The 7500-nt window shown below is 38.3% G+C and overlaps 1 protein-coding gene across 3 annotated transcripts in view; it reads left to right on the top strand.

Annotated features, from left to right (window-relative positions):
• LOC115222850 (G protein-activated inward rectifier potassium channel 3) overlaps positions 1–7500 on the top strand; it is a 305798-nt gene that overhangs the window by 163612 nt on the left and 134686 nt on the right. The window lies entirely within an intron of this gene.

Here is a 7500-nt window from a genome sequence, read left to right on the forward strand (position 1 = left end):
TGTTGCAGTCAGTTGGATCTTCATATGTCAAAACCTACAGGTATTCTGGTGTTATGGTATTGACTAGATCATTATGGCGTGAGCTGGCAGAAACGTTAGCACGCTGGGCAAAATGCTTAGCGGTATTTCGTCTGTCTTTACGTTCTGAGTTCAAATTCTGCCGAGGTCGACTTTGCCTTTCATCCTTTCTGGGTCGATCAATTCAGTACCAGTTACGCACTGGGGGCAACCTAATCGACTTAATACCTTTGTCTGTCCTTGTTTGTCCCCTCTATGTTTAGCCCCTTGTGGGTAGTAAAGAAATAGGTATTGACTAGATCATCAGATGTTGTTGTACATCATTGATCACTATGCATTTCACATTGTTTTTAGCCTTAGAATTCCCAACATGGTTTGGTTATAACCATTGTATCTTATGATTGGCTAATGTGCAGAAATCAATCTGCTTAATAGTAATAATGAATGCAGAAAACATAATTTGTATTTTTAAGCTTTATATAGCATACACGTGTTTCTGTAAGTCGGTTGTCATTATGTGAGCCAATTGGATCTATCATTTCCTTGCCATTATCTTGGGTATATTTGGGCATGAACATATCTCCACATCTTCTTTGCTTATAATACCAAGAAAGTGAATCGATTACTTTGCTTACGTAACAATAACAATTGACTTGTGGAAACATGTGTACGTTCTATAAAGCTTAAAATACCAATTACAGTTTCTGGGTTTAGTATTACAATGTGTTGGTTACTGCTATCTTTAATTTCTTCACTCAGCTGTGTATGCACACACACACACACACACACACACACACACACTCACATTGTTTCCCAACTACTTGGTTCTGGGTCCAGTCCCACCTGGGCCAACAAAACCTTGTGTGTGGATTTAGTAAATGGAAACTGAAAGAAGCCCATCATGTACACACACACACATATGTGAGTATGTATTTGTGTTCGATCCCCCCACCACCACTTGACAACTGGTGGTGGTTTGTTTACATCCTGGTAACTTAGCAGTTTGGCAAAAAGACACAGAATATGTACCAGGCTGAAAATAATAGGTTCTGGGGATGGTCAATTTGTTTGACTAAAACCCTTTAAGGCTATGTCCCAGCATCGTCACGGTCCAATGACTGAAACAAGTAAAAGTTGAAAGATATATATGAGGGGGTTGCAGAAAAGTTCCTGGTTTTGGGTAAAAGAAAATACAGGAGAATCAGTTGATTATGATTTTATTCAACTTATTCCCTTCTCAGGTTCACACACTTATTGCAGCAGTCCTTCAGTTTTTCTTATCCCTGTATAAGAACTTGGAAGGTTGGGGCCTCCAACCAAGCCTTTCGTGATACCCTTAAAGCTAGGAACCTTTTCAGCATCCCTTTGTACAGTTAAGTAAACATACAAATGTAGCACTCAACACAGTTAGTATATATATATATATATATATATATATATATATGTATGTATATATATATATATATATATATATATATATATGTGTGTATGTATATATATATATATTATATATATATATGTATGTATATATATATACACATTCATGAAACTGCGTCAGACGTGTGTGTGTGTGTGTGTGCACGCGCATGTATATATATGTGTATTTATATATGCATATGTGTGTATATATATATATATATATATATCCATGTGTATGTTTGTATGTATACATATACAATGTAAACATGGTTAGACAGGCAGTTATATGGTTGTATACACCATGATGTAACCTTTCTCAGCACAGAGGTAGATATAAATCATTTGTACCAATTAGCAGAACAATTGAAAGACGAAGCATCACAACACTTTCGAAAAGTAGTGTGTAACCTTTCATTGAGAATCATGTCATAATTCTGTGAATGTTCAACACACTGGATTCTTGCTCTTCTCATGTGTCCTGCCTTCTCTATCTGTCTGTCTATCTGTCTCTCTCTCTCTCTCTCATATATATATATATATATATACACATATATATATATATATATAGATAGATAGATATACATACATACATACAAGAGAGAAGTGTGGGTGGATGTATGTGTGCAGCATGTATGTGTGCAGCATGTATGTGTGCAGCATGTATGTGTGCAGCATGTATGTGTGCATATATACACACACTTGTGTGTGTATATGTGTGAGTGTGTGTGTGTGTAATTAAGTGCCCTGATTGTTATTTTTCCTTCTGGATAATTGCTTTGTTTTTCACATTCCACTTAATTTTTTTTTTTTTGAAAGCTGACACTAAGAATTACAAAAAGCATTCGCAAAATAATAATAATAATGATAAATTTTAAAAAAAATATAGTTTAAATCATTCCACCCTACCCCAAATATATGTATGTCAATGTATTTATTTGGTTAAATGCTTTGTGTGTGTGTGTGTGTGTGTGTTTATGTTTCTGCCTTTCATTATTTCTCTCTATCTATTTCAACACCATTATGTTATCTATGTCTTATTGTTTCTCCTTCACACACACATGTATGTGTATATAAAATATAGGCATGGGTGTGTGGTTAAGGAGCTCACTTTGTAACCATGTGGTCTCAGGTTCAGTCCCAGAATAGCCAGTTCCTAGTGAGTGAATTTGATAGACAGAAACTGTGAGGAAGCCCTCTGCACATGTGTGTATGTCATGTTTGTGTTTGCTCCTCCCTCGTCTTACTTATTGACAACTGGTGTTGGTTTGTTTGCATCCTTATAACTCTGCAGTTTGGCCAAAGACACTGATAAAATAAGTAGCTGGCCTTAAAAAGAAATAAGTCCTGGGGTTGATTTGTAGGACGAAAATCTTCAAGCCACCCCCCTCTCGAGCATGGCTTGTGGTTCAATGATTAAAGCAAGCAAAAGATAGATATGCATATATACAGAAAGAGAGAAAGAGGCAGCAGCAAGAGAGTGAGAGAGAGTAAGAGAGGGGAGAGAGAGGCAGGCAACAAGAGAAAGAGAGAGAGGAAGAGGGTGGGTGAGGGAGAGAGAGAGAGGCAGCAAGAGAGAGAGGGTAAGAGTGGAGAGAGAGAGAGAGAGATGTAAAAGAGATGACAAGTGATGTTTTTGAGAAGACTTGCACCTCATCCTATCCACAAACACAGCAAAGAGATGCCCACCCTGAGAAAAAAACGGGTGGGGAGAGTAATGATAGCTGCAATGTCCTTGCTGACCTCATCATTTTGTCCCCTGTACTTCATTGACACTCTCTCCCACACCTTTCATCTTTCTCTGACCCCTGCCTCCATCAGTGTTCCTCCTCCTTTTCATCATCCTTTCATCCCTTTCTCTACACCATTCTAACCCTATTCTTTCATGTTCACTGTTCCTTGTTCTCTGCCCCATATAGCGTGGAACTGTACTGGACTTTGATCTCTCCCTAATCAACACCACCCCCACCCACCCACCATCGTCATCACTTAACCCTTCTCTCTCTTTCTGTCTCTTACTGTCTGTCTCTTCATCTATTTTCTTTCTCTTTCCTCTCTCCCTTTCTTTTCTCCCTCTCCTTCACCCTCTCTCCTCCCTCTCCTTCACCCTCTCTCCTCTCCCCTTCTCCAGTCTCCCTTCTCTCATCCTTTCACTCACCCCTCTCCAACCCCCTCTCTACCTCCACTTCCCACTCTCTTTCTACCTCTCCATCCCTCTGGCGTTCTTCTATCACAAAGCTTTGTGAAATTAAGGGATCTTTCTCTCAATGTCCCACATCTTAACCATTGCCCCTTTTCTCTCCCCTGGATTCTTATGATTTACATACATCCCCAGTGCTGATGCTATGATCAGATTCACTCAGTACACTCTGTAATTAAAATATAAATTCATAAAATACAATAAAATAACTGTTGTCTTGCATGTCAACTGGCAGTTTCACTTTTTTGTGTTGACCTGATAACATAGCACTAAGAGGCCCCTTTTGTCATGCTGGGAGTATGACAACCTCTTTAATGCTGGTGCCAAAACAAAATGCTTTTAGTACACTCTGTAGAGTATTTGGTGTTTGGAAGAGCACCCAGTCATAGAAACTATGCCAGAACTGAAACATGTGAACACAATAGGGTCCTAGTGCAGGACTCCCCTTGACTCTGATGACCCATCCAACCCATCCATGCCTGTATGGAAAACAGACACAGCTATGGTTTCAGGTTCAGTCCCCCTGCATGACACCTTGGGCAAATAATGCTTCATAACTACACAGCCATGTCTATTTTCTCATTACTCCTCAATGCTTAAATACAGACAGTTTTTTCAGGCTGTTGCTTCTATTGTTGTTGTTGTTGCTGCCGTTGCCCCAGGATGCTAGTCTTAATCCAGCAAACCAATTTGATGAAAGGCATTCCAGACATGATTAATTTGTCTGTTATTTTCCATCCACCCACCTCGAGGCATATTGTTGTGTAGGACTACAATACCTTTTGTTTATTAAGGTAGGGCGTTATTTCAGGACATCTGGCTATTATTCCTCCCAGGTTGAGTCTCATGTGACACAAGTGAATGTAAAGATGCTGTATTCTCTGTTGTGTGGTGCAGGAAAAAGGCAACATGTGGAGCCATGTTGAGGTGAAACCATTTATATCAGACAAAAAAACCTTGTAATAATTATTTCCACTCTAGGCTCAAGGCCTTAAAAACTTTTTGGGGAAGGGGGCTAATTGATTACATGGACCCCTAGTTTGAAACTAGTATTTATTTCATCAACCCTGAAAGGATGAAAGGTAAAGTTGACCTCAGCAAAATTTGAACTCAGAATGTAGCGGCAGACGAAATACCGCTAAGCATTTTGCCCAGTGTGCTAACGATTCTGCCAGCTTGCCGCCTTATAATAATAATAATAATGATGATGATGATGATAGTGATAATAATAATGTGTTTGTATATCAGAATCAGTCTCAAAAACATTATGGTAGCTATTGATGTTTTGATATATTCTGTTCATGTGTTGTAAATGTTTGTGTGTCTATTGGTTATTTCTGTTCCTGTGTTTTATCATGTATCAGATAACTTAGATAATATCCCATTTCTCTACATCTTTTGGTTTACATTATTTGGCTTGGATGCACAAGGCCAGCAATTTTGAGAAGAGGTTGTTTGGTTGATACCTCCAACCCTGAATAATAATTGTTTCATCAGTTGCCAAGTGGAGGCATATGGCTCAGTGGTTAGCACCCAGACTCATGATCGTAAGGTCATAGTTTCAATTCTTGGACCAGGTGGTGCATTGTGTTCTTGAACAAAATACTTCATGTTGTTCCACTCTACTCAGCTGCCAAACATGAATATTCCTGCAACGGACCAGCATCTCACTTTATGGGCAATATATATATATGACAAGTACTGGGAAAACAGCCCTTAAGAAGGAGCTTTATCCAATTTTTTTATCCCTTATTTGCCACAAGGAGGATGGTTGCATGGCTATTAATTACAAGTACTAATTACAAAAATTATGAGGGTTTACATAGAATTGATGATGAGAAAACAGGAATGGGAATTAAGATTCTTCATTTCTGTTTCTTTGTCTCCATGTGCTTCTTGGTCAATCGCAAGCCATTTATGTGTCCCAGCTTGTCTTGGAGAATTTCTTCTTGTAATGGACCATTTCAGGTTGCTTTGACGTATCTCAGGTTGTCTTAGTGTAATTCTGTTTGTCTTGGAGTAACTCTGATTGTCTCAGAATATCTCTTCTTGTCTCAGAATACTCTTGTTGTTTTAGAGTATTTTTGATTGTCTTGAAGTGTCCCTTTGTTATTTTTGGTAACCTTAGCTGTCTTGGAGTACCTCTTGCTGTCATGGAGTAACTCTGGCTAACCCAGTATATCTCTGATTGTCTTTGAGAATCACCCTACTTTGATAGCATTGTAATAAATGATAGCAGAAACCATAACCATTATCTAAATGAATGCGTAAACAAATACCAATGTTTATCTCTGACAACTTACTGAAATAACTGTCATTCTAATAGATAGCAATGGTAGCATATACAAAACTAGAATGCCAAACCTCATCACCAGTCTCTCTCTCTCTCTCTCTCTCTCTCTCTCTCTCTCTCTCTCTCTCTCTCTCTCTCTCCAAATTAAACCACTTCATATTTCCGTTTTGTATCAGAATTGGTCTCAAAAACTTTATGGTAGCTATTGATGTTTTGATATATTCTATCCATGTGTTGTAAATGTTTGTGGGTCTGTTGGCTGTTTCTGTTCCTGTGTTGTATCATGTATCAGATAACTTAGATAATATCCCATTTCTCTACATCTTTTGGTTTATATCATTTGGCTTGGATCTTTGATACTGCATCTGTCAACTGATATATCTGCCAGTATTTTTCATTTTCCGTTTGCATCTGTTAAATTTGCATCTGTCAGCTTACATCTGACTCTTTGAACCCGTGTTGTTTTCATCCCTTAGCTTACATCTGTTGCTGCACGTGTTGCTTGCATTTATGTTCACATCCCTCACTTTGCACCTGCTGCATTTGTATGTTTTCAACTGACACTTTGAACCTGTGTTGCTTGCTTCTCTTGTTTGCACCAGCCACTGCATCTGTTGCTTGTATTTATGTGTTTACATCTGTCACTTGACACCTGTTGCTTGCATCTGTGAGCTTACTTTCATCTGTTGGTTTGCATCTGTTTGTTTACATCTGTTTGTTTGTATCTGTTAAAGCATTGATGTCTTCTCATTTGTTCGTCTGCTTTACTTAGTATTGCATCTGTAATATTTTATTCTGTTTTCGCATCTGTCGGTTCACACCTGATGCTTTTTACATGGTGGTTTGTATTTGTTGGCTCACATTTGTTGCCTTATATCTCAACTCTCACATGTACCATGTTGAGCCACATGTGTTACATTACATGACTCACCTGTTATATATAACCTTCCACTTTGTTCTTGCCAAACCATGTGCTTCATCAATATCTTTAGTCTCATACTCACACACATACTCTCACCTCCTCACATCACCCATCTAACCATCACACACACATATCCTTGACCTACTGTTTATCTTAACCTCCTTTTCTCCCCCCCCCCCCCAGTGATGTCTTATAAAGTGACAACAGTTTATGTATGTCTCTTCCTCTCATCGACCTCTCACCAACTTTCTTACAAAACTTATTCAATATCTTCCTTCTAAAGATCAATAAACATCCAAGAATGTACTTTACCTTACAACTGTTGATTACATTTCTACTTTGGTTGAGCTGTTGACATTACCATCTCCCCCACCATCACCATCCGCAACTTCTTTAATCATGCTCTACATACTTAGAGACATAAAGAAAGCGGATAAATAAATATAAAATGGTGCCATCAGTGATTGAACTAGTACAATAGTAAAATTTCTCTGTTAACCTTTTAATGAATTTCCGTGCATTATTTATCTTTACTTAAACCCTAACCTTTATTCTCCCATCCATTCTCTGCTGTATGTAGGGGGATGATTAGCAGCCATCTTAATACTTGTTTTTGCCTTCCTCAAATGTTTGCACATGTATAATAATACA

Source organism: Octopus sinensis, linkage group LG21 (assembly GCF_006345805.1).
Source record: "Octopus sinensis linkage group LG21, ASM634580v1, whole genome shotgun sequence".
NCBI lineage: Eukaryota > Metazoa > Mollusca > Cephalopoda > Octopoda > Octopodidae > Octopus > Octopus sinensis.